The sequence below is a fragment of the Cyprinodon tularosa genome, unplaced genomic scaffold, assembly GCF_016077235.1.
Source record: "Cyprinodon tularosa strain WSP-4 unplaced genomic scaffold, ASM1607723v1 ctg166, whole genome shotgun sequence".
NCBI classification, from domain to species: domain Eukaryota; kingdom Metazoa; phylum Chordata; class Actinopteri; order Cyprinodontiformes; family Cyprinodontidae; genus Cyprinodon; species Cyprinodon tularosa.
The window spans coordinates 349119-374329 of NW_024038493.1; the positions used below are offsets into that span (position 1 = coordinate 349119).

At 40.2% G+C, this 25211-nt stretch overlaps 1 pseudogene; it reads left to right on the forward strand.

The window, feature by feature from the left end:
- The first annotated feature begins 387 nt into the window (after nucleotides 1-387).
- On the forward strand, nucleotides 388-21434 carry LOC119780770 (annotated as a pseudogene).
- The last annotated feature ends 3777 nt before the right edge of the window (nucleotides 21435-25211 follow it).

A 25211-nucleotide genomic window follows, 5' to 3' on the forward strand; every position in this document is an offset into this window, starting at 1 on the left:
GCCATTACTGTTATATAATAGTAATTAACACATTCAGTGATAAAATGTAACATGGTATGGGGGGATGGTCATTTAAAAAGGGGGATGATTTTTAAAAAGGGGGATGCCATCCTCCCTCCACCAGAGTACTGGATACACACTGCCATGATGGGAACTGATAGAAGTAGTTTACAACTTTTTATATCAAAACGATAAACATAGCCCGTGTTTTGTATGTGTATTGTGCTCTGTTCTGATGTACTACTGGCAGCTGTAGACCAAACTACTCATGCAGGATAATAAAGAAACTTTGAACCCTAATGCTTCAACTGTTGCTCTTTTACTACCCTGCCTAACCGTCACGACTCCAAAAGGTGAAACTCCACCTTTATCCAGTAAACGGTCTACCTGTTTCATAGTCTCAAATATACGTGGAAGACGGCCTCATCCTTTTCTTCAAAACTTTGGACTTTCTTTTTTGTAATGTAAGTAAGCTTAGTTTCAATTTTCAGTTTGTTTACTGGGTTTTGATGTTTGCAAAAAATATTTACTCTTATTTCAACACAAAGTTTAATATCTCTGCTGTTCTATTCTGTGTACTTATTAGAATATGAAGAAAAGCACGGGAGCTATACTTAAAATCTACAACTTGGCATTTTAACCATCCTTGTAGAAGTTATATATATCAGGTTAACCTTATAAATAATCTTAAAGCCTGTACCTGTCTGTTTAAAAATGTTTGTCGGTTTAACAAATGTTTAACCCAAATGTTAAACATTTATCAAACCCTACCCTTTCAGAGGTTCCTCTCTCTCCAGCCTACTCATTATGGCAGCTGTAAAATAACTGTTGTTGAGAGAAGGGATTGAAATGATAGCTAAATGAATAAAGGTGTGTTGAAAGAGGTTAAGTTTTTGCAAATTTAAACAAATTTATACTCAACATTTTAGATTAAAATGTATTAAAAAAGGTAGGTTCATGAATCTCAATAAATCCGCAATCATGTCTTAGCTTTGTCTGCTCAGCTGCTTGCTTGACTGCAAAGATATCATAGTATTTCTGCAGATGGACCCAGGCGTCTCTCTTGTGCTGGATATCTGATGTGCAAAAAAGAAAATGAACATGCTTTTAAACCTACTGTTAAAAGCAGGGGGGCTATATGTTAAATAAGGAAGAATGATATTTCTGATTTAAGAAACATGTTGGTTATTGAGGACTTAGTAGCCCTCCCAAAAAAAGGAGAATTTTTAAATCTATTATGGATTTGCCAGGACGTAAATATAGGGGGATTGAAATAGAAAACAATATGATCTCTTTTTTCTATGGTGTATTTTTTTTAACAGTGAAAGGCTTTTTAAAAAAAGATTGTATTTATGACTCATTGACTTGACAGAAACCAGAGTCACGGGCATAGCAGCTTCAGTAGGACCCAGACCTCCCCAAACACTTGGGCCAGCACCTCTGGGAGAATCCCAAGGCGTTCCATGGAGTAAAAAAGCACCGTGTCTCTGTCATGTTTTTATCTATCTTAGATTATGGTGACCTTTTTTTTTATAAGAGTGCTACTTCTTTATGTCTTCAAATGTTGGGCTCTGTTTACCATGCTTCATTAAGGTTCATTACAAGCTGTAGAGCCATGACACATCACTGTGACCTGTACTCTCAGGTGGGATGGCCTTCCCTCTCTACGAGAAGGATGTGTCATTGGTACACTTTTACTTACAAGGCTCTTCTTGGATTAATGCCTTTTTACATTTGTTCCTTACTTACACAGAAAAGCATGGCTTCTTATGCCCTTAGATCCTTCAATCAGCTGTTACTTTTGACTGTTTTGAGGGCAGGACAACAAAGCTGCATGACACAGTAGCATGCACTGCGGCAGCAGCAGCTTTCAATAGAGCAGTCCATTGAAAGCTGAAAGTTCTGTTTCTGTTGCTGTTTTTCAATAAAAGTACGTTTTAAGATAATTTGAGGCGAGGACATTATACTTTAAAGCGTCACTATATGGTCCACTTACCTATTTAATGCGTAATAAAAAAAACAAGGACCACAGCAACCATCAGAGCTCTGAAACTAACAGCAGCCAGGGCTAACTTCAGCCCGTCTGCAGCAGCCCTCTTGCGGCAATCGGTTTTGGAATGATTAGACTTGGGGTTTTTGTTGAAACGTAAGCAGGGAGAGGCTCTACGCTCATTCATTTTTGAGAAGGACGTATTCGCTGTTTTACCGACAAGCTGTTTGTTTCTCCCCCACCAGCTTCCTGTCACGCTTCCTACGTCACAGTCAGTTGGTCAGAGCATTGGCCAATAGGCACAGACAGCGGTTTGAAAAACAACGGGTTGTTCTCATCAACAATCTTCCGCTGTCTTATTCATCGGGGCCAGACTAAGTAACACCTTTCATCTCCCATTTAGTCTAGTAACCACGCTACTCTCACCTGTGTCCTACCTTTCAGACATTTCAACATCTTTTTCTGAATCCGACTTTGTAACATGGCATAGACAATTCGCATTTGCAGTTTGAAGAACACCTGCTTGTTTCTGATGATTCCCTTTAACTAAGCAAAGAGTGTTTGCTTTATATGACTCATCCAATTACACTTGTTTTCACTAGATGTGGATTGCGCCACTGATATGCATTGGATGGGGCACATGAGGTGAAATATTTATAAACATAAAATATTTATAAACATAAAACCGAAGCCAAGAGTAACGAGTAACATTTGTTTTAAAAATGTAAGGAACAGAAAATACAGATACTTGTGTGAAAATGTAATGAGTAGAAGTCAGAAGCAGGAAGAAAAATAAGTAGTGGAGTAAAGTACAGATACCTAAAAAGTGTACGTAAGTACAGTAACGAAGTATTTGTTACTTGACACCACTGATCAGGACACTAAGGTCTATTTTTCAATGATACCAGACATTAGGGTTTGGGGAAGAGAATGTCAACACAGTGAAGAATTTCTTGAAAAATTTGTAATTGACATCGAAATGGCATTCTGTGTTTGAAGTGCTGTAACACTATAATGATGTATGACAAAAAAAAAAAACTGGGGACTTGATTCAGAAACTTTAAAGCCTCTTTTTAAAACATATTTTAAAAAGTTGTTTATATCTTATGTTTAAGCTTTCAAAAAAAGCACCGTCCACAGAGACTCACCAGCATCATTATGCTTGTGTATGCTATTTGTGGTTGGCTTCTACCCTGTGCATTTGAACTTTGTTGAACTTTTGGATTAAAAATACCTCTAAACACAGCAGAAAGATTATTGAAAAATATTTAATTGTCTTAGGAACCAATAAAGTGTTTTTGAATTTAGTATTGAATTAAATCAAACGTCATACTGTTCTTCCTATTTGATCCACTATGATTATTCCTAACTTTAATATTTTATGATTCTGTTTCATTTTTGCCTACATCAATTCAGAATGTTCTTATATTTCTCCTTCAGCAGCATGGATGAGTTTGACGATAGAGGGGAGGGAGCCCCTCCCTCTAAAACCAGTTTGTGTGGAGAACATGAAAGCCAGAGCAACAGCCAGAGGTGAGATCATCAAAACTACATGCCCTCTGCCATTATCTCACACTATTCACACTATAGTAGGCCAAGAAAGACATAATCATTAAAATGTTGCTGTTCCACTTTGGCGCTACACCCACACTTAACAATGACTGGTCAGCTTTTCATCAGTAGGTTCTTACAAAAAACAGGTAAATGTTGCAGAACCAACCAACTGAGTCACACCAAACTGCTTGTTAGAGCTCTAAGCTAAGGCAGGATACATCAGAAAGAACTCACTCACTTCCAATACATTTCCTGGATCTTGATCACCAATACAACTTGTGGTCTCCAGCTTCATCTAGGACTGGGTTGCGGGGGCAGAAGTCTCAGTTGAGACTCCCAGACATCCCTGTCTAGAGATACCTCCTCAATCTCTGCTGGGGGAAGCCCAAGGTGCCATGAGAGAAATAGTCCCTCCAGTGTGTCCTGGGCTGTCCCTTGGGCCTCTTCCTGATTGGATGTGCCTCGAACACCTCGGCATCTGCACAATCCGTCCATCAATCTCACCTCCCTCGTAAACAGATACCAAGATACTTAAACTCCTCTAACCTAAAGGGGACAGGCCACCTTTTTTCTGCTTAAGAACCATGGAGTTGATTCTCATTCCAGATGCTTCTCACCCAGCTGTGAGCAGCCCAAGTGTATGCTGTTGGTTTTGGCAGGAGGGATCCAGCAGAACCATGCCATCCACAAAAAGCAGGCGGCGGGATCCACTGGTTACCGAACCACACCACGTCAGCTGCGGCTAGAAATCCTGTGCATAAAAGTTTTGAAAACGACTGGTGAAGAAGGGCAACCCTGGCTGATTCCAACATGCACCAGGAACAGATCCAACTTAGTGCTGGCAATGCGGACCAGGCTCCACTTATACAAAGACAGGATGGAACCAAATAAAGTGCCCCTGACTCTTAACTCTGCAAGGAACCACAAGACACCGTGTCAAATGCCTTTTCCACATCCACAAAGCACATGTGGACTGGTTGTAAAAACTGATGGAATAACATTCCGAGGAGTGTGATTCCCCTAGAGCTAGTACACACCCTAATGTCAGCACCCCAGTTTGCTAATCCAGGGAAAAGGCATGTCAGCCAAGACAGCCTGACAACATCTTGAGCTCTAAGGTACTTTGGGCGGATCTCATCCACCCCAGATGTCTTGCCACTGTATTCTATCCACTGTCCAAAGATGTGCTCTTTCAGGGTCAGAAGCTCACAACTCCATGGCCATCTTGCCTCTGCATCCCCCTGGGCAGCAGCACGGTTAACTGATACCTGCTTGCTGCCTCAGGAATCCCACAAGCCAACCAGCCGCAATAGGACTCCTTCCTCAGCCTGACAGCATACTGTCCACTAACCTAGTTTGGGGATTGTCACCACAGACCTTATGGTCAAAGCTACAGGTGGCCGTATCAACAATAGAGGCACAGAACATGGCCCACTCAGATTTCCGATTACTCTCCCGAGGTAGGAGTAGAAAACGTCCCTGACCTAGGGCTCCACCAGATGTTCCCAGCATACCCTCACTACCAGAGGTGTCAGTAACGAAGTATAAATACTTCATTACTGTACTTAAGTACACTTTTTAGGTATCTATACTTTACACCATTACTTATTTTTCTTCCTACTTCTGACTTTTACTCATTACATTTTCAGACAAGTATCTGTACTTTCTATCACTTACATTTTTAAAACAAACATTTCTTGTTACTCTTAGCTTCGATTTAATGCAGGGGTCAGAGATTAGCAGCACGCGGCCCGGATCCGGACCCACCTGCTTGCTAATCCGGTCCGAACCGAACAAAACATGCAGAATTGAACACTTAATTCAATATGACATATAGAAAAATCCCTATCTGCATCCCGCATATGTGCGGTTTCTTATGGAGATGAGAAATCTGCTTCCTGGTATGTTAAAGAACCAATAGTTTGCATCCAAACTTTTAAATAAACGGTGTTAGTTTTCAGAAATATGTAAGAATTATGCACTAATTTGTAGTTACCGATCTGTGGTTACTATATTTTAATTTCACAAACCGAATCTTCTCACCATTCTTTTTCCTGTTTGGTGCGATTGCAATAGTGGATCTTGACCTGGCGGAGCCTGCACATTTTGAGCATGTTTGGCTCAACCTACTGCTGGGAAGCAGGATTTTCCACCATGAACATAATCAGAAATATGTCTAAATCTAAGTCTATTCTGCCCCCCTAGGTTTCACTGTTTTTTCCCATATGGGCATTTAAGTCCCCAAGCTGAATGATGGAATATTTGGGAGGGGCGCTATCCAACACCCCCCAGGGATGCTTATAAGGCCTGGTACTCCTTACTGCCATTTAGTCCATAGGCCGAACCAACAGTCAGAAACCTCTCCCCTACTCGAAGGGATGTGACCCTCTTGTTCACTGGGGTAAACTCCATCACGAGAAGGCTGAGCTGGGAGGAAACAAGCTGACCCAATGATGCTCTCTTGTTCCCCCTGGGGGCCACTCCATAATAGAAGAGAGTCCAGCTTCTCTTAAGGAGCTGGGTTCCATAGCCCATGCGTGGAGGAAAGCCCAACTATTTCTAGCTGGGTTTTCACCAACATGCATTTGATACAATTTAGGTGTGCCTAATCAGACATTTATTGAAGAATGTTTATATTTATTTTCCGTCCAAATACTAACCATATTCAAAAATATCAGGAGCTCACTACAAACAGGTACTTACCGGGTCTCAAACTGTTTTCAGTTTATAGCTGGAGAAATATCTATTAACTAATATACATAACAAACATAACACTAAGTCATTGCTTAAAACTGGAGAGTAATCTCATTTTTTTTTTCTGACCATTTCTTTTCAACAGTGGCTCACAATGTTAGTGTTTGCTTGTATGTAAACAGAACCTCATAGTATTTAGTTTTAATTATAACATGTCTTTTAGGATCCATCCAAAAATCAAAAAGTCCAATCCAGAATCCAGCTGTGGGTCTTTTAAAAGTGATAATTCGAAGGATTATCCCCTTGATTTTAAATCGCTTGGACCTACATCTTCAGACAGGTGAGTTGTACCAAACAGATTTTACTGTTGAAATTGAGTCCTCAATCTGGTATCAGAATGTGTACCGTACATTAATCTATAGACTTTTTTTTTTTTTTGCCAAACTGTGACTGTGGAATGTTTATATACGAAAAATTGTTCACATATGCATAGATAGTGCTGGCAATGCAGACCAGGCTCCACTTGTACAAAGACACGATGGAACCCAATAAAGCACCCCTGACTCTGAACTCTGCAAGTCACCACAAGACACTGTGTCAAATGCCTTTTCCACGTCCACAAAGCACATGTGGACTGGTTTTGAAAACTCTGATTAAATAACATTCAGAGGAGTGTGATTCCCCTAGAGCTAGTACACACCCTAATGTCAGCACCCCAGTCTGCTAATCCAGGGTCACTGTCTAACACCTCCATGAGATGTTGAAGAGGCATGTCAGCCAAGACAGCCTGACAACATCTTGAGCTCTAAGGTACTTTCAATTCAATTCAGTTTATTTATATAGCACCAAATTCACAACACATGCCATCTCAAGGCACTTTACACTTTACACTTTGGATCTCACCCAACCCAGAAGTCTTGCCACTGTGGAGTGTTTTGACTTCAGCCTGAGTGATGAATGAATCCAGGCCTGAGCACCCCGCCTCTGCATCTACCACAGAAGTCGTGTCAGCCAAATTGAGGAGATCCTTAAAGTATTCTATCCACTGTCCAAAGATGTCCTTTTTCAGGGTCAGAAGCTCACCAATCTCAATGAAAATAGTGTAAAAAAAAAAAGCACTACTTCCTCCTTCTGAGGTGCCGGACATTTTGTAGAATTGTTGTAAGTGCAACCGTTAGTGTTTCTCCATGGCCTCTCCAAACTTTTCCATGGCCAGAGATTTTGCCTTTGCATCCCCCTGAGCAGTGGCACGCTTAACTGATACCTGCTTGCTGCCTCAGGAATCCCACAAGCCAACCAGCCGCAATAGGACTCCTTCCTCAGCCTGACAGCATACTGTCCACTAACCTAGTTTGGGGATTGTCACCACAGACCTTATGGTCAAAGCTACAGGTGGCCGTATCAACAATAGAGGCACAGAACATGGCCTACTCAGATTTCTGATTACTCCCCTGAGGTAGGACTAGAACACGTCCCTGACCTAGGGCTCTACCAGATGTTCCCAGCATACCCTCACTACGAGAGGTGTCAAGTAACGAAGTATAAATACTTCATTACTGTACTCAAGTACACTTTTTAGGTATCTATTTTTCTTCCTACTTCTGAATTCTACTCATTACATTTTCACACAAGTATCTGTACTTTCTATTCCTTACATTTTTAAAACAAACATTACTCATTAATCTTGGCTTCAGTTTAATGCAGAGGTCACGGATTAGCGGATCTCGGTCCGAATCCTGAACCACCTGCTGCCTAATCCAAACGGAACCTGATTTAATATTTATAAATTACCACTTGTTGTCTGATGACAGTGTCCAAACGTCACTTCCGCCAATTCTCCTGTTACCCCGAAATCCCACATCCTCCGTCACTGCTCCGCCCTGCAGTGCTCCAGACGGCCTGCACAAAGCAAAGCCTGCAGCCTCTGCTGTTCCTCCCATATTGCTGCGCTTTGACTGATCCTCGGAGCTCGAGGAGAGCATGCGCGATATTATCATAGGAGCAAAACATGCAGAAATGAACGCTTAATTTAATATGACATATAGAAAAATCACACTCAGCATATGTGCGGTTTCTTATGGAGATGATACATTTTTTATCATCTCCATCCATCCATTGTCTTACACGCTTGTCCCGAGGGGTGCTGGTGCCTATCTCCAGCTGTAAATGGGCAAGAGGTCACCAGTCTATGGCAGGGCAACCAAGCATTCATGCACACACTTGCATCTAAGGACAATTTAGAGAAGCCATTTAACCTAACAGTCATGTTTTTGGACTGTGGGAGGAAGCTGGAGTACCCAGAGAGAACCCACGCATGCTCAGGGAGAACATGCAAACCGCATGCAGAAAGACCCCAGGCTGGGAATTGAACCCAGAACCTTCTTGCTGCAAGGCAAGGCAGCAGTGCTACCCACTGCGCCACTGAGCAGCCCTATCATCTCCATTTTTTTTTTTGTTTCTGACCATTTCTTTTCAACAGGGGCTCACAATGTTAGTGTTTGCTTGTATGTAAACAGGACCTCATAGTATTTAGTTTTAATTATAACATGTCTTTTAGGATCCATCCAAAAATCAAAAAATCCAATCCAGAATCCAGCTGTGGATCTTTTAAAAGTGATAATTCGAAGGATTGTCCCCTTGATTTTAAATCGTTTGGACCTACATCTTCAGACAGGTGAGTTGTACCAAACAGATTTTACTGTTGAAATTAAGTCCTCAATCTGGTATCAGAATGTGTAGATTAATCTATAGACTTATTCATTTTTTGCCAAACTGTGACTGTGGAATATTTTCTAGAGGCATTTTAGTAAAAGGGGAAAGGCTGGTTATTTTACATCATGTTAAATAGTTCTAATCTGCTGGTCTTTGGGCCTAATTGTTTAATCGGCATCATTAAACATTTCTTTCTCACTTAAGTAAAGTATTTAACTCAAGGTATAGTTTGAGGCAGAATCACCCAGAACTTGAAAATACACTTCTAAATTGCAGTATTGCATATTTAACAGGTCTGGGTTCTCATTTATAAATCCTGCGTACATAGGCCCCAATCTTGTACACGCTGGCTTCCACACAATGGTTAAAATCTATGAAAAACAAACTTGGCAGGTAGCCTGTACTTATATAACACTTTTTCAAGTCACAAGACCTGACCCAAGCACTTGACACCATAGACAATATATACGTGACACATTAACTGATTAAAGAACAATTGTTCACATATGCATAGATAGTGATAGAAAAACATAGTTTGAAAAAGAGTTTTGGAAGAAGATTAGATATATAAGGACAAAAAGCCTGTAGTTAGATGCAACATGAAATACTCATTCACTATGATTTCACTAAAAAGTCTTCACAATAACAAAAATGAATACAAATTTACATAAAATTTATTTAAAACTTTAACTTCACTCTCTTTGGTAAATCACATTACAACAAATTTCCCTCTATAGATCATAATAGTCATTATAAAAGTGCAATCCTTAAAAATAATAATATTAATAATAATATACTATATAAATATATAATATTTGTAAAACATAATATTGTAATATATCAATATGAAACTTTGTGTTTATCATATTAATATTTAATTGCAAAATATATAACTTTGCATCCAGTTTGAGTTGAGTTTAGTTTTTAATCTGAATAAATATGTCTAATCTAATGTAAAGGTAATTTTATCAAAGTTAGGGCTTTTCACCTTTCACTTTTCAACCAAATGCAGACTAGTTTGGATGTAAATCCTGTTGTCTTTTCAGCATCTTTTCAACCAATTTTTTGCTCGCTGGGTGTATACAGAGCTTGTCATGATGCTTTTAAGTGATCTGACCCACAAGCAGTAAATCCCTCAGAGAATCAGAGGAAAGTTAAACAGGTTTATTGAGGAGAACCACAGGGAGTAGAATCTGGAACTCAGAGAGCTGGTGAACCGGAGCGGTTAGTTCAGGGGCCGTAGGAAACTGGATAGAGTTCATGAATACAGTGGTAACGGGACTCACGTTGGAGGGGATTTCAGTCTTTCCCTTGAATCCAGAAAGTGTGGGTTTATCCAGAGGAAGGGCAACTCGTTGGAGGGCGGACAGGTTGGTTTTAGTTTGACCCTGAGGAGCAAATGAGCGGACTGCCACTTGGATATCATAGGGAACTTGAACGGGTCGTGAGAAGGTTTTTCCCCTGCTCAGTGTGAACACAAAACGATCCTTCCAGGGGGAGAAGGCCAAACATCCAGTTTCCAGGAAGGCTTCCTGCCGAAAGGCAAAGACAAAAAAAAAAAAGTAAAATCTCAGAGAAACAAAGGCTCAGGTTAGATTTAGCTAATCTCAGCTTGGCTAGAGTACCCTAAACTGGCAAACACTCTGGCGCCGAGGGAGTGGCAGTCAACGGCTCAAATACTCCTCAGTGATGGACTAACGAGCCGCAGGTGTGCAGGAGGGCCAACGAGGACAGGGCACCACCTGGTGGTGGAGGGAGAGACAAACACAAAACAACCCACACAAACTGGATTCCTAACACAGCTTACAATTTCACTGCCCCCAAGCTCTGAGTCACAGTCTCCACATTCCTAAAATATGCTGACATTGTGGACAGGAGTACCTTTCAGCCCAACTCAGAATATGTTTGTCATCCTTTTATCTCATCTTCCTTTTTTGATGACTTTTATTGTGACACTGTTGGAAACTTTGTCTTGGAAAAATGCTGTTTAAAATGTCCTTACTAATACTTCCTCCACAGAGTGGATCGGGAGATCTCAGAGATATCTTGTGGTTTGACTGCCGAGAAACATCAAAGACTACCGCACCACACGGTCTGTAAATGTAAAACATCTTTATTCTGCACCAGTTGGCTTTCAATTTGTCAAAATTCATCTGATGTTTAGCTCCATGAGAACAGTCTGATGTGTCCAATATGTATTATCCTGTTTCAGCTGCCTGCTGATAATCTGCAGAACAGTAAGTTAATTTCTACAAAGACTTAACCCGATGGATAAATATATGATCTATTCTGACTAGAAACTGACTGTGTTTCTATTTTATTTTATTTTAGAAACTTTGCAGCATGTTAAAAACAAACTTCAAGCTCAACTCAAGGAGAGGTTCCATTGTGTGACTGAGGGGATAGATAAAGTAAAAACTCCAACCCTTCTGAACCAGATCTACACAGAGCTCTATATCACTGAGGGGGACACGGAAGAGGTCAATGTTGAACATGAGGTCAGACAGATTGAAACAGCATCCAGGAAAACACACAGACCCGAAACAATAATCACACAAGAAGACATCTTTAAACTCCCTCCTGGAAGAACAATTATGACAAAGGGAGTGGCTGGCATTGGGAAAACGTTCTTAACCCAGAAGGTAACACTGGACTGGGCTGAAGGCAAAGCCCACCAGAACTTTCAGTTAATATTTCCTTTCACCTTCAGAGAGCTGAATGCACTGAAGAAAATAAAGTTCAGCTTAGTGGAACTTGTTCATCACTTTTTTAGTGAAACCAAAGGAATCTACAACTTTGAAGATTTTCAGGTTCTGTTCATCTTTGATGGTCTGGATGAGAGTCGACTTCCTCTGGACTTCAACGACAAGAAGATAACTAATGTTACAGAGTCCACCTCAGTGGATGTTCTGCTAACAAACCTCATCAGGGGGAAACTGCTTCCCTCTGCTCTCCTCTGGATAACCACACGACCTGCAGCAGCCAATCAGATCCCTCCTGAGTTTGTTTGCATGGTCACAGAGGTTAGAGGGTTCAATGACCCACAAAAGGAGGATTACTTCAGTAAGAGATTCAGAGATGAAGACCAGGCCAAGAAAATCATATCCCACATGAAGGCATCACGGAGCATCCATATAATGTGCCATATCCCAGTCTTCTGCTGGATCACTGCCATAGTTCTAGAGGATATTCTGGAGACCAGAGAAGAAGAAAACCTGCCCAACACCCTGACTGAGATGTACATTCACTTCCTGGTGGTTCACACAAAAGTGAAGAGGGTCAAGTATGATGGAGGAGCTGAGACAGATTTGCAGTGGAGACCAGAGAGCAGGGAGATGATTGAGTCTCTGGAAAAACTGGCTTTTGATCAGCTGCAGAAAGGAAACCTGATCTTCTATGAATCAGACCTGACAGAGTGTGGCATCGATATCACAGCAGCCTCAGTTTACTCTGGAGTGTTAACACAGATCTTTAAAGAGGAGAGAGGACTGTACCTGGACAAGGTTTTCTGTTTCGTCCATTTGACTGTTCAGGAGTTTCTGGCTGCTCTTCATGTCCATAGGACCTTCATTTGCACTGGTGTCAATCTGATGAAAGTAAAGCAGAACAAACCTAAAAGGAATCCACCCTTCAAGCCTAAACTAAAGCTTCTCCACCAGAGGGCTGTAGATGAAGCCTTACAGAGTCCAAATGGACACCTGGACCTGTTAGTACGCTTCCTCTTGGGACTTTCACTACAGACCAATCAGCGACTTCTAAAAGGTCTGCTGAAACAGACAGGAGGGGGTTCAGAGACCCACTATGAAACAGTCCAGTACATCAAGGAGAAGATCAATGAGAATGTGTCTGCAGAGAACAACATTAAGCTATTCCATTGTTTGAATGAACTAAAGGATCATTCTCTGGTTCAGGAGATCCATCAGTTTCTGAGTTCAGGGAGGCTCTCCACAGATAAACTGTCTCCAGCACAGTGGTCAGCTCTGGCTTTTGTCTTAGTGTCCTTAGTGATCTGGATGAATTTGATCTCAAGAAATTCTCTGCTTCAGAGGAGGTTCTTCTGAGACTGCTACCAGTGGTTAAAGCATCCATTAAAGCTCTGTAAGGACACATATGGCATTTTTCTGCTAGTGACAAATCTCCAAAGTATAGTATAAACATTCAACTTGTGTCATGACAGGTTAAAAAGGTCATCCGTCTTTGGAAAAGTGTTGACTACTGATTTAAATAAATAGAAATGTTTTGATTAAATGTTTAATTCCAGATTTTTCTGTCTCCCAAGGCTGAGAGATTGTAAACTGTCAGAAAAAAGCTGTGATGCTCTGTCTTCGGTTTTAAAATGTCAGTCCACCAGTCTGAGAGAACTGGACCTGAGTAACAACAAGCTGCAGGATTCAGGAGTGAAGCTTCTTTCTGCTGGACTGGAAAATAAAAACTGCAAACTAGAAACCATCAGGTACAAGGTTTTCAATTCTGCTCCTTTATGAAAATAATGCGCCTATTGATAATTGATAAAAAAGTCTCAGGACTTACTTACAGCAGCACAGAACATCCATGCTTGTTCACTTTCATCTTAAAAATGGATTTTGCACCTGCACACTTGTTTTACAAAAGGTGAGGATGGAATCTGTAGATTGGAGTCTAGATCATCTATTTGGGAGATGAAACAATCTTTAACTTCGGTCAGTAAGTCTTGTTTTGTATCTTAGATTTTACTCCCTTGATATTTTCTGTTTTTCCAAATTTCTGTTTTTTTCAATCTGCCCAGTTTTTCTGTTTTTTACCTGTGTTATGTAAAATTACAAAGGTAAAATATTTTTTACACATTTCATGTAAAAAACAAACAAATTATGCTACACAGAATCTAGAAAATAAAAGTCTACTGCCACATTTCTCTTTTCACAACACTTATATAATTTAGGTTATTTGTTCTTGTATTTAGAAGCAAACGCTAAAAATAAATGTTAATTCTGTGTCTAATTATTTTAATACATTTTAAATCTATGTCTTACATCTATACTCTTAAATATGCATGCAAAATAGCATAAATACCTCTAAAACGCAATGGAAATGGATATGTCACAAGGACCAGAAAAGTTTCCTTGCGGGGCACATAAGACCTGCAGGGCATTGTGACACAAATGCATCACATTAAACGTACTTTGTGGACCTCAAACAGTAATACCACTCTTACCTGAACATCAGTCATGATGTAGTAGAGACTGTGCTAAAGAGGTAAAGAAACATATACAAAAACTAGCATTTAATTTACGCTGCTATGAATGTATATGGATGGATGGATGGATGGATGGATGGATGGATGGATGGATGGATGGATGGATGGATGGACGGACGGACGGATGGAGGGATGGATGGTTGGTTGATGGATGGATGGATGGATGACGGATGGAAAATGGAAGGATTGATGATGAATGGATGATGGATGGACTGATGAATGGATGGATGTTTTAAACAACATTTTCTTATATTGTCCCCTCAGACTGAAAGACTGTAGTCTCTCAGGGAGCTGCTGTGAGGCTCTGCGTTCAGTTCTTAGCCTCAAGTCCTCCAGACTCCGAGAACTAGATCTGAGTAACAATAATCTGGGAGATTTAGGAGTAAGGTTTCTATCAGCTGGACTGAAGAATCCAAACTGCAGACTTGAAACCCTCAGGTACAATGTACTTAGTCTTGTTTAAATATCAATGGTGTCTATTATCTGCTGTAAAATAAATAAATGTTATTTTATTGATTTTGGTTTGAAGGTTTTTGATTGAAGGAAGATTTTATTTCAGTGCATGTCAGTTTCCAGGTTCCTTATCAGGGGAGCTCTAGTAAGCTAGTTTTCAGTTTAGTTGTGTCGAATGTTACATTTATCTATGGAACAAAATACAGTTTTCGTCATATTTTTCTGTACATGTTTATGACTAATTTGTTTTCAGTTTCCCCCTAAAATTGATATTATAGAATTCGGGTTCTACCTCAACCTTCTGATGCTCACATCACGTGTGCTGAACTTTATGTCCACAGATTGTCAGGCTGTCTAATCTCAGAGGAAGGGTGTGTTTCTCTGGAATCTGCTCTACACCACAATCCCAACCATCTCAAAGAGTTGGACCTGAGCTGCAACTATCCAGGAGACTCTGGGGTGGAACTGCTTTTGGCCGGACAAAAGAATCCACACTGGAAATTGGAAGATCTCAGGTATGAAAGAATCTACTGCAGGGGTAGAGAAAGTATGGGGACCTAAAGAAAGACACGAATTGGCTGAAAACCAAAATCAATCAAATTATACATGTTATCAAAATATGGCTTGGATTTTAGATTTGAGAACATTGAGTTGAGTATTTCTTCAAAAGTTTGGAATGAAGTTAAATTTGTTTTTAACTAGTTTAGAACAATTGGAATGCTCTCAAACCAATTCACAATGAAAATCCAAGAGAAGAATTGTAAGACAATGTTTTATTAACATATTTTGAAATTAATAACCTTTGAAATGAATAATCTTTGAATTCAATAAAATTCAGTTTATTATTATATAACGCTAATTTACAACACATCATCTCAAGGCACTTTACAATTCAACCAGATCCTACAGTCAAATTGATTCAAAGTTTTCTATTTGAGGAAAACCAGTTGATTGCATCAACTCATTATTTCAAAGGCACCTTCACACCAAGCATGCATGAAGCATGTGGAGAGGAATACTCCTTTTTACACAGGAAGAAACCTCCACCAGATCCAGGCTCAGCGTGAGTGGCTATCTGCCAAGGCTGACTGGGGTTCAATAACACAGAAGCAGACATACAGAAAGAAGCAGAGATACAGAAGGCAACTGTCTACCAACTCCACAGACAGTCCCGTCCAGGAAACACACAGCCAGGCAGATAAGCTCCGAGTCAGCCCCCACGTCAGAGGACGAAGAGAGATGACAGATTCTTAACCTTTTTGATTTCTGATCCATCCTAAAGTAATGATTCATAAGTCAGAGACCCTTTAGCTTCTTTAACTTTTTTTAAGACAATATAGATTGTCTGTTAAAAGGGAGATTTATTTTCTACTGTCGCTACAAGCATGCTTGTAGTGAGGGATTGCTGAAGAGTCAATGAGTTAAAGCAATCACCTGGTTTTCCTTATATGGAAAACTTTAAACCTATCTGACGTATGATTTGGTTGAATAGTCTGTAAAGTCCCATGAAAGTGCCTGGGATGATGTGAATTGGTACTTTAGAAATAAACTGAATTGAAATGAATGTCCCAGCCACACTGAAAAGGAATTTATAGTTTTTTTTATTTAAAAACATGCAGATAGAGAGTTATGAGTAAAAGATTTTGTAACTTGTATTGGTTGTTTGTCACAAAGATGGTTGTTCATAATATAGCACAGGCTAACACCAGCAACAGGCTACTGATATAACTGTGACTTACTATTCAGGAACAACTTAATAAATACTTCCTTGATTTGCCATAGGCTCTACTTTTTATGCCCTGTTGTCTAAATCAGTGTCAAAGATGTATGCTTGTAGCACTGTGCATCTGTACAGCCCATAGGACAAGGGTCTTTAGCTTTAGTCAACAAGGTCAGATGTCCTGTAATTTTTAGATCCTTTTTACACCTGAATCAAAGAGAAGCGTCCCAGGGGTCACCATGATAAGTGCTGGCAGTAAGGAAGGGAATAGAATTAGGAGCCTTAGTGCTTCTTGTCATAGTGTCTTTAGCACATGGATCTCCCGGCATTCCTACATTCATATATACAGTGGGGCAAAAAAGTATTTAGTCAGCCACCAATAGTGCAAGTTCTCCCACTTAAAAAGATGAGAGAGGCCGGTAATTTTCATCATAGATATACCTCAACTATGAGAGACAAAATGAGAAAAAAAAAAAAATCCAGAAAATCACATTGTCTGATTTTTAAAGAATTTATTTGCAAAATATGGTGGAAAATGAGTATTTGGTCAGTTACAAACAAGCAAGATTCCTGGCTCTCACAGACCTGTAACTTCTTCTGTAAGAGGCTCCTCTGTCCTCCACTCGTTACCTTCATTAATGGCACCTGTTTGAACCCGTTATCAGTATAAAAGACACCTGTCCACAACCTCAAACAGTCACACTCTAAACTCCACCATGGCCAAAACTAGAAAGCTGTCAAAGGACACCCGAAACAAAATTATAGACCTGCACCAGGCTGGGAAGTCTGAATCTGCAATAGGTAAACAGCTTGGTGTGAAGAAATCAACTGTGGGATCAATTATTAGAAAATGGAAAACATACAAGACCACTGATGATCTTCCTCTGATCTGGGGCTCCACGCAAGATCTCACCCCGTGGGGTCAAAATGATCACAAGAACGGTGAGTAAAAATCCCAGAACCACACGGGGGGACCTAGTGAATGACCTGCAGAGAGCTGGGACCAAAGTAACGGCTACCATCAGTAACACACTACGCCGCCAGGGACTCAAATCCTCCAGTGCCAGACGTATCCCCCTGCTTAAGCCAGTACATGTCAAGGCCCGTCTCAAGTTTGCTAGAGAGCATTTGGATGATCCAGACGATGACTGGGAGAATATCATATGGTCAGATGAAACCAATATAGAACTTTTTGGTAAAACTCTACTGGTCGTGTTTGGAGGAGAGAGAATGCTGAGTTGCATCCAAAGAACACCATACCTACAGTGAAGCATGGGGGTGGAAACATCATGCTTTGGGGCTGTTTATCTGCTAAGGGACCAGGACGATACTCCGTGTGAAGGAAAGAATGAATGGGGCCATGTATCGTCAAATTTTGAGTGAAAAACCTCCTTCCATCAGCAAAGGCATTGAAGATGAAACATGGCTGGGTCTTTCAGCATGACAATGATCCCAAACACAACGAAGGAGTGGCTTCGTAAGAAGCATTTCAAGGTCCTGGAGTGGCCTAGCCAGTCTCCAGATCTCAACCCCATAGAAAATCTTTGGAGGGAGTTGAAAGTCTGTGTTGCCCAGCGACAGCCCCAGAACATCACTGCTCTAGAGGAGATCTGCATGGAGGAATAGGCCAAAATACCAGCAACAGTGTGTGAAAACTTTGTGAAGACTTACAGAAAACGTTTGATCTCTGTCATTGCCAACAAAGGGTATATAACAAAGTATTGAGATGAACTTTTGTTATTGACTAAATACTTATTTTCCACCATATTTTGCAAATAAATTCTTTAAAAATCAGACAATGTGATTTTCTGGATTTTTTTCCCCTCATTTTGTCTCTCATAGTTGAGGTATATCTATGATGAAAATTACCGGCCTCTCTCATATTTTTAAGTGGGAGAACTTGCACTATTGGTGGCTGACTAAATACTTTTTTGCCCCACTGTATATATATACACTCCTAGCTCAATGTTCTAACATCTGCAAACGGCAGCTCCTATGACAACTAGAAATTGATGAGGTATAACTGCTGCAGCAAGGGGGAGTCAGGACAACAGGTCAACAGGGAGATTTCATCATCTTCATCATCCCAACACCCAGATATTGGGTCCCAAGCCCCATTAACAACAACAAGCCCACTAAACGTAAGGGCGGCTGACCTACGACTGCAGATCATAACCAAGCTGGAACTCCTAGTACATTGACCAAGACTGCCAAGGCTGAGTGACAGAGTACCCTATGAAAGTCTTCTATAAGATGTACATGCAGCACTACAGACTATCCCTACTAAAGGTATAACTGAGACCAATGAGCTGATCTACGCCACAGCTAAAGTGATCCTAGAGATGCTTGGCTATAAGATAAACACCACAGGCCACAAAGAGCATTACCCCCCATGGAGGAGAAGGCTGGAGGCCAAGATCAAGGCAACACGAAGAGAGGTCAGTCAGCTGTCACACCTACAGAAAGGTGTAGGGAAGAGGTTACCTAAGTACAACAAGCTGTCGATTCCTGAGGCTCTAGAAACTGCCAAACAAAGACTCACCGCCCTGGCCACCCGCTTAAAGAGATACAATGGAGAAGCAGAAGCCAGGAGAATAAACCAGATGTTCTCCACCAACCCATCCAAAGTGTACTCACAGTGGCAGGGTAATAATACAAGATCAGATCCACCCAGGGCTGAGACTGAACAGTACTGGAGGAACATATGGGAGAAGGAGGCATCCCACAACACCAATGCTCAGTGGCACTTGTTTTAAAAACAAAGTGGCGTGTGTATGACATTATCCGTGCATGCAAACTGGAGTCGTAACAGGAAGCCCGGGCCACAGGCAGCTACGCTCTACCCCTTCTATTCATTCGGCTATCTAATTTGAATCGCTCAATTCCATTTCCAGAGCGTGATCATCTGTGGTAGTAGCACTAGACATCTTCCAGGCATGTGATTAAAACTAGCAGCAGTTCAGCGGACAGGATGAAGGAATGGTAGCTGGCGCGCGTGGATGACGTCATACATGCGCCACTGCTTTTAAAACATATAAATATAAAAAAAAATAACCGCGGATGTCTGGGGGACAGTGATTCAACAACATATTATGAATGCTGGTGTACCATAAAGAATAAATTGTGAACAGTTCAGTTTGTGCCTTCAAGTCGTTTGCCCATTGGAAGACGTTATTTGGATATAACCTAACGGAATATCTGCGGAACGGCTCCAAATGACACAAAACCTACATGGGTGAATATATCATGATGTAATACGTAAAATCAAGGCACAATGTAAAAAAAACGAAGTTCCTCTATAAATAATTTAATATCAAATGCTTTGATATTAGGATCAACTTTAGAGCCTGAATCTGTTTTTGGAGTTATGGATAATTTAATATCTATGCACACATCACTAACAGCAATATCAACTGTTCATAGTACATCCACTGCCATTTGCAATGCTTCCATTATCACTTATCACAGTGAAATTGTCTGTCTGCTGTCCACTCTTCTTAATTTCTTTTATATTTTATAAGAGGATCTTTCTAAATGTTGAACAGCTCCTTTCTAAGTGTAAGGCAGTATATTTTGCATGCTAACAGGGAGTGATGGTCTGAAACCTTTTCTCCATTTAGGGTGGAGCCTGCTGCAATTAGATGGTTGACACCAGGGCCATGGAGGTGTAAGTGTATTTTCTTATTTGATTTAATAACATCAGCATTTTCAAACCATCTTCTCACCCAATTAGGAGTCATTATCAAATTGTCAATAAATGAGAAACAATTGCAGCTGGTTCATGTTTCTGCTCTCCATTAGATTCCTGTCAGCTCATAATCGACACAAACACAGTGAGCAGAAATCTGAAACTGTCTGAAGACAACAGGAAAGTGACACATGTGAAGGAGCTTCAGTCATATCCTAATCATCCAGACAGATTTAAAGATCCTCAGCTGTTGTGTAGAACTGGTGTTACTGGTCGCTGTTACTGGGAGGTTGAGTGGAGAGGAGGAGTTGATATATCAGTGAGTTACAGAAGAATCAGTATGCGAGATCATAAGGATTGTTTATTTGGATTAAATGATCATTCCTGGATTCTTAGGTGCTCTGATAGTGGTTACTTTATCTGGCATAATGATAGTGGAAAACCTACATCCTCCTCCTCTACCATCTCTAACAGAGTAGCAGTGTATGTGGACTTTCCTGCTGGCATTTTGTCCTTCTACGAAGTCACCCCTGACTCACTGATCAAACTCCACACCTTCCAAACCTCGTTCAGCGAACCTCTATATCCTGGATTCCACATCCCTCATGGATCCTCGGTCATTCTATGTTGAGTGTCCGTCACAGAAACGCTTTTACTGTTAAATGGACAGTTCAGTCTCTACATGTCTGAGACTCACATATTCGATCCGATTCTATTTTAAACTCTCCTTGAAAACATCTTCCATTCCTTAAAAGATTGTAGCTTCAGGATTCATTCCAGGATCCACATGCCAATCTGACTGTTTCCTGAGAAAACATCAAGCTGGATGTTAGTTTCAGATTTTCATTTATCAAAGAGGAAGAGACCAACACCAACAGAGACAAGTTGATAATTGTCTTTGATTTACTAATTCATTCAAAGCATTCAGCATGGTACAAGATACATCAAATAAGATTAAGTCCACTGATAGTGGACAGTTATCACACATATTATGTCAATTTATTCATTAATTACAAGAACAAAAGGTAACCAGATGGATAAACCAAAATAGAAAATACAATCAGGATGAATAAACAGAGCAAAAAAAGGGGGTATCAGAAATATTAAACTTAGTTTAACAAATTGGTTTGGAAATTGGTTTTCCACTCTCTTTTCATTAGTAAAACGCTGGTAATACTCCCGCACCAGTCAGCCTGTCGCAGGTATAATGCAGACATTTTTTATTTATACTCAATTATATATACTCAAAGCATGGCTATCTTATTCCAAGCCATAACGCAAGAGGGACAATCACGAACTAACCGTGGGTCTAGATACGGCTGACGCGGTGAGGAAATGGGGGCAAGTTTATTCGACAACGGAGGGACATGAGGGCAAAAAAGAGCGGGGATCCAGGTGGAAAAAGGGTCCCAGGGTTCTCGCACTCCTCGTTCTTCTAGCTGGTCAATCTTCACGAGTCGTTTTCCACAATGGTGGTCATGCAAACAAAACAAGCTGGTAAGGTACTTAACAGGAAATATTAATTTGATCAATCAGAGGCCTTCTGTCTGCAGCAGTGTCTGCGGTCACCTACAATTAGGGAGCGGTGCAGCAGAGTGTCTGCGGAGGGGATGGGGACGTTTCTGCATTCACTGCGACACCTACGCAGAAGACCTAGTTTCGAAGTATAAATCAGCCTTAAGGTGACCACATTGACCATTGAGCTAGATGCCCTCTAGGGGAAAGGACCGGTAATTACACCATGATACTTACTCTGGACCAGTGGAGGACCATTGAGCCCAACCCCCCCTAGTGGTCCTGACCACAAATTTACACTGTTGCCTGGACTACTGGTCTGTACCATGGACCTTTGGTTCGGACCAGAGCACTATTTTGGCTACAACCCCTTCTCTAAAATGATGAAACAAGATGCTTAAAATTATGTTTTCCAGCTAAGCACTGGATTGTTTTGTTAGATCTACGGATCAAATGCAGTGACTTCAAACACGTGTCATACTTTTACCTCAGGAAGCTCATTTACATTTGTAGTCCACTCCCCTTGTCCATAGGGATTCAGTCCATGTGATGAAGATAAAATGCCAGATTTCACATGCAAACATATTTTGTCTTTCATAATACATTTTTTATCATTCAAATTAAAGGCTATAATTATTTCTTTCATACTTAAGTAGTGTTGTTTTTAAATTCCTTTTACTGTTTCTTGGGAAATATTTTTGATGGCCCACATTTAAATTTTACCCAAATATGTCAAAGTAGTGTGACACTTTTATTTGAGAAACTTTTTGGGCTACTCAGACCACCACGGTTTATAATGTCTCTTTAGTTAATTGAGACAGTGTGTTGCTTTAGAAGGAAGAAAACTGGTCAGGTAAGCCAACATCAGTTAAAGAAATCTTGGAACTTATTAGACACATTGTCATATCCATAACTTCAGATTAAGTCCAGAATAAGTTAATATTAGTTTGCTTGACATTTAACATACCGTAAATCCTCTAATATTGGCCTGTATTCCATTAGCGGCCGGGTCTCTAATAATGGCCTGTGTCGCTGCGGTGGAGGTAAATACTGGCCGGACTCTTATACAGGCCGGGGATATAATTAGAACCAACAATGTTCCTGGGCAGTCCTCAAAAACTTGTGATAGTAGCATAAAAGTACCACAGGGGGGAAATGTTTGCTAACAAATCCAAGCCATTAGCATGGGAAGTCCCATGTTTAGACAGAGATCGTAGTCGCCCCGATCGTCCTGATCCGCAAGTGATGAGGAGATTATGGGGAGAGATGAAGAGGAGGAGGAAACTGTGAAGGATTAAACAAGACAAACTAAACAAGACAATTTGAGTGAGCAGCAAGGTGATTAAACCTGTAAATTGCCTTTTGTCATGAATAATTATCACCATGGAAAATGTTTAGAATGCACTACGTTTGCTTTGTGGTGAACAGCGTTAAAATGACAGAATTTAGTTGGCCTTCATTGTTCTGAATTACCCTTGACATATATGATACCTGTAGCCTACTTCCACTTAGCCTAAAACAAATAAAATGTTGCTCTGATGGCAGAACATTTTTTTCCCCCATTTTTCTTTTAAAACCTTGTTTCGAAAGTTGGTTTGGCAAAGATTCCATTCTGTGTATGCTTTTTTTTTTTTTTTTTCGTATTGCCGTGCAGACAAATTGCCTGGAAGCTGCTGTAAGATGTCTGAATTACCAGTATTTGTTGATAATGTTCTGTATATCGGCATGGTAACTGTACTTTTTCAATAAATGAACCTAGTATTTTATAGGTTCAAATAGACACAAAATCTTGTTTTTATTCATTCCACTGGTAGTCTGTTTTGATCAATTAGAAATAGAGGCATGCCTCCAATTCTGGCCTCCTTCCAATAATGGCGTGAACCAAAATGCACCTGAGTAAAATAAAGGCCCCGTCCTATATTAGAGGATTTATGGTAATCACTCTGATACACATTTATAAGTGTCTGTGGTTGTAAAATGTATATTTCTCTTATTTCATATATTGAGAATGGTATTTATTCACTCAAAAAAATGTTTGTCTGTTTTTGTCTGTTTTACCTGCAAGGCCACACAATGAGTGGGCAGTGTTTTGCAAGCAAGGACTACTTATTCCCATTACACGCCAGATTCTATCTCAAGGTTTATTCATTACATGTTACTGTTAAACCAAAGTGTCTGTAATTTGTTTTGACTCTGACTACTTTAAGTTAGTGACGCAAACTCTGTCCACATCAGAACAGGGTTGATTACTATGCAATAAGGGCTTCTTTGCAAAGATGTAATAAAATGCCGACTGAGTGAAATCCATCAATCTCCATTTATTTAACTGGAGTTAATAGTTTAATATTTTTTTCCCCGCAACATTGTCCTACGTAGTTCTTTTGCACCGCAAAAGAATTGTGGCAGTTGTGATCCTCCCGTCTGTGCAAGATGCTACAATAACGAAAAATTTACTTACTTACTTAAATTAAGCAACCAGTGCCACTGGTCAAAACTTTTAATTTAAATAACCCCCAAAGTACATTAACATGAAGAAGATTGAAAATAAGTTAAAACAAACAATTTTTATTTTTCTATTGACAATTGACATAAAAACTCACACATTTTGAACACACTTTTGGTGTACAAAAATTAACAAAGACTTTTACCTTAAAAAGACACAAAATAAAAAAAATGGGCAGATTCTGCTTGTAAATGTGTCATCTTGTTTGAATGGATGGAATTCCCTTTATTACTTTTTGTGATCATTTGAAAGTAAATTATTAATGTATCACTCAACAAGTAAAACAGATTCAAGTAATCAGTAGTTTAAAAATAAATTAAAGAAAATTAATTTTCTTTAATTTAATGAAAAATAAGTCAATGATTAACATATAGAAAAGTTTTACAAAATGTGTAGGGAGGGTCTGTTTGGCTACGTTCACACCGCAGCCTGAAGTGACCCAATTCCGATTTTTTTGCCCATATGTGACCTGTATCTGATCTTTTTATGACAGTCTGAACGACACAGATCGGATTTTTTCAAATGCGACCCAGGCCACTTGGATATGTGGTCCTGAATCCGATACGTATCTGATCTTTTCAAATGCGACCTGTGTCTGTACGGCCAGGTCGCATTCATCCGACCTACACGTCATTGATACTTGACAAATATTACTAAACGTTACTAATCTGCGTCCTACAAAGCGGAGGCGGGAAAAACTAACAACCATGGCGGAAGATAACACAGAGAGCAGTCAATGGAGAGAAAGTGAGGTTGCTGACTTAATTCATATTTAGAAAGCTCGATTCAGACCAAACTCGAAGGGTCTTACCGGAACCGGGGGAGGGTCTTTCTTTTTGATCTTCTTAAAAAGATTTCGTTCGTAATGTGCCTGCTCCTGTTGGAGAAGAACTTAAAGAACGCAATATACGCTGCGGTATTACGAGTCATGTTTACTTCCGCAAACACTGAGGACGCTTGCTACGTGTGACGTCATCGCGTCCTCGAGTGCGCATGCGGGACACTTCGGTTGGACGCATTCAGTTCACACAGTAGATCACATACAAGTCGCATATACTTGGAAGTGTGAACGGACACGCAAAAAAATCCGATTTCACAAAAAAATCGGAATTGAGCATTAAGGCCTGCAGTGTGAACGTAGCCTTTGAC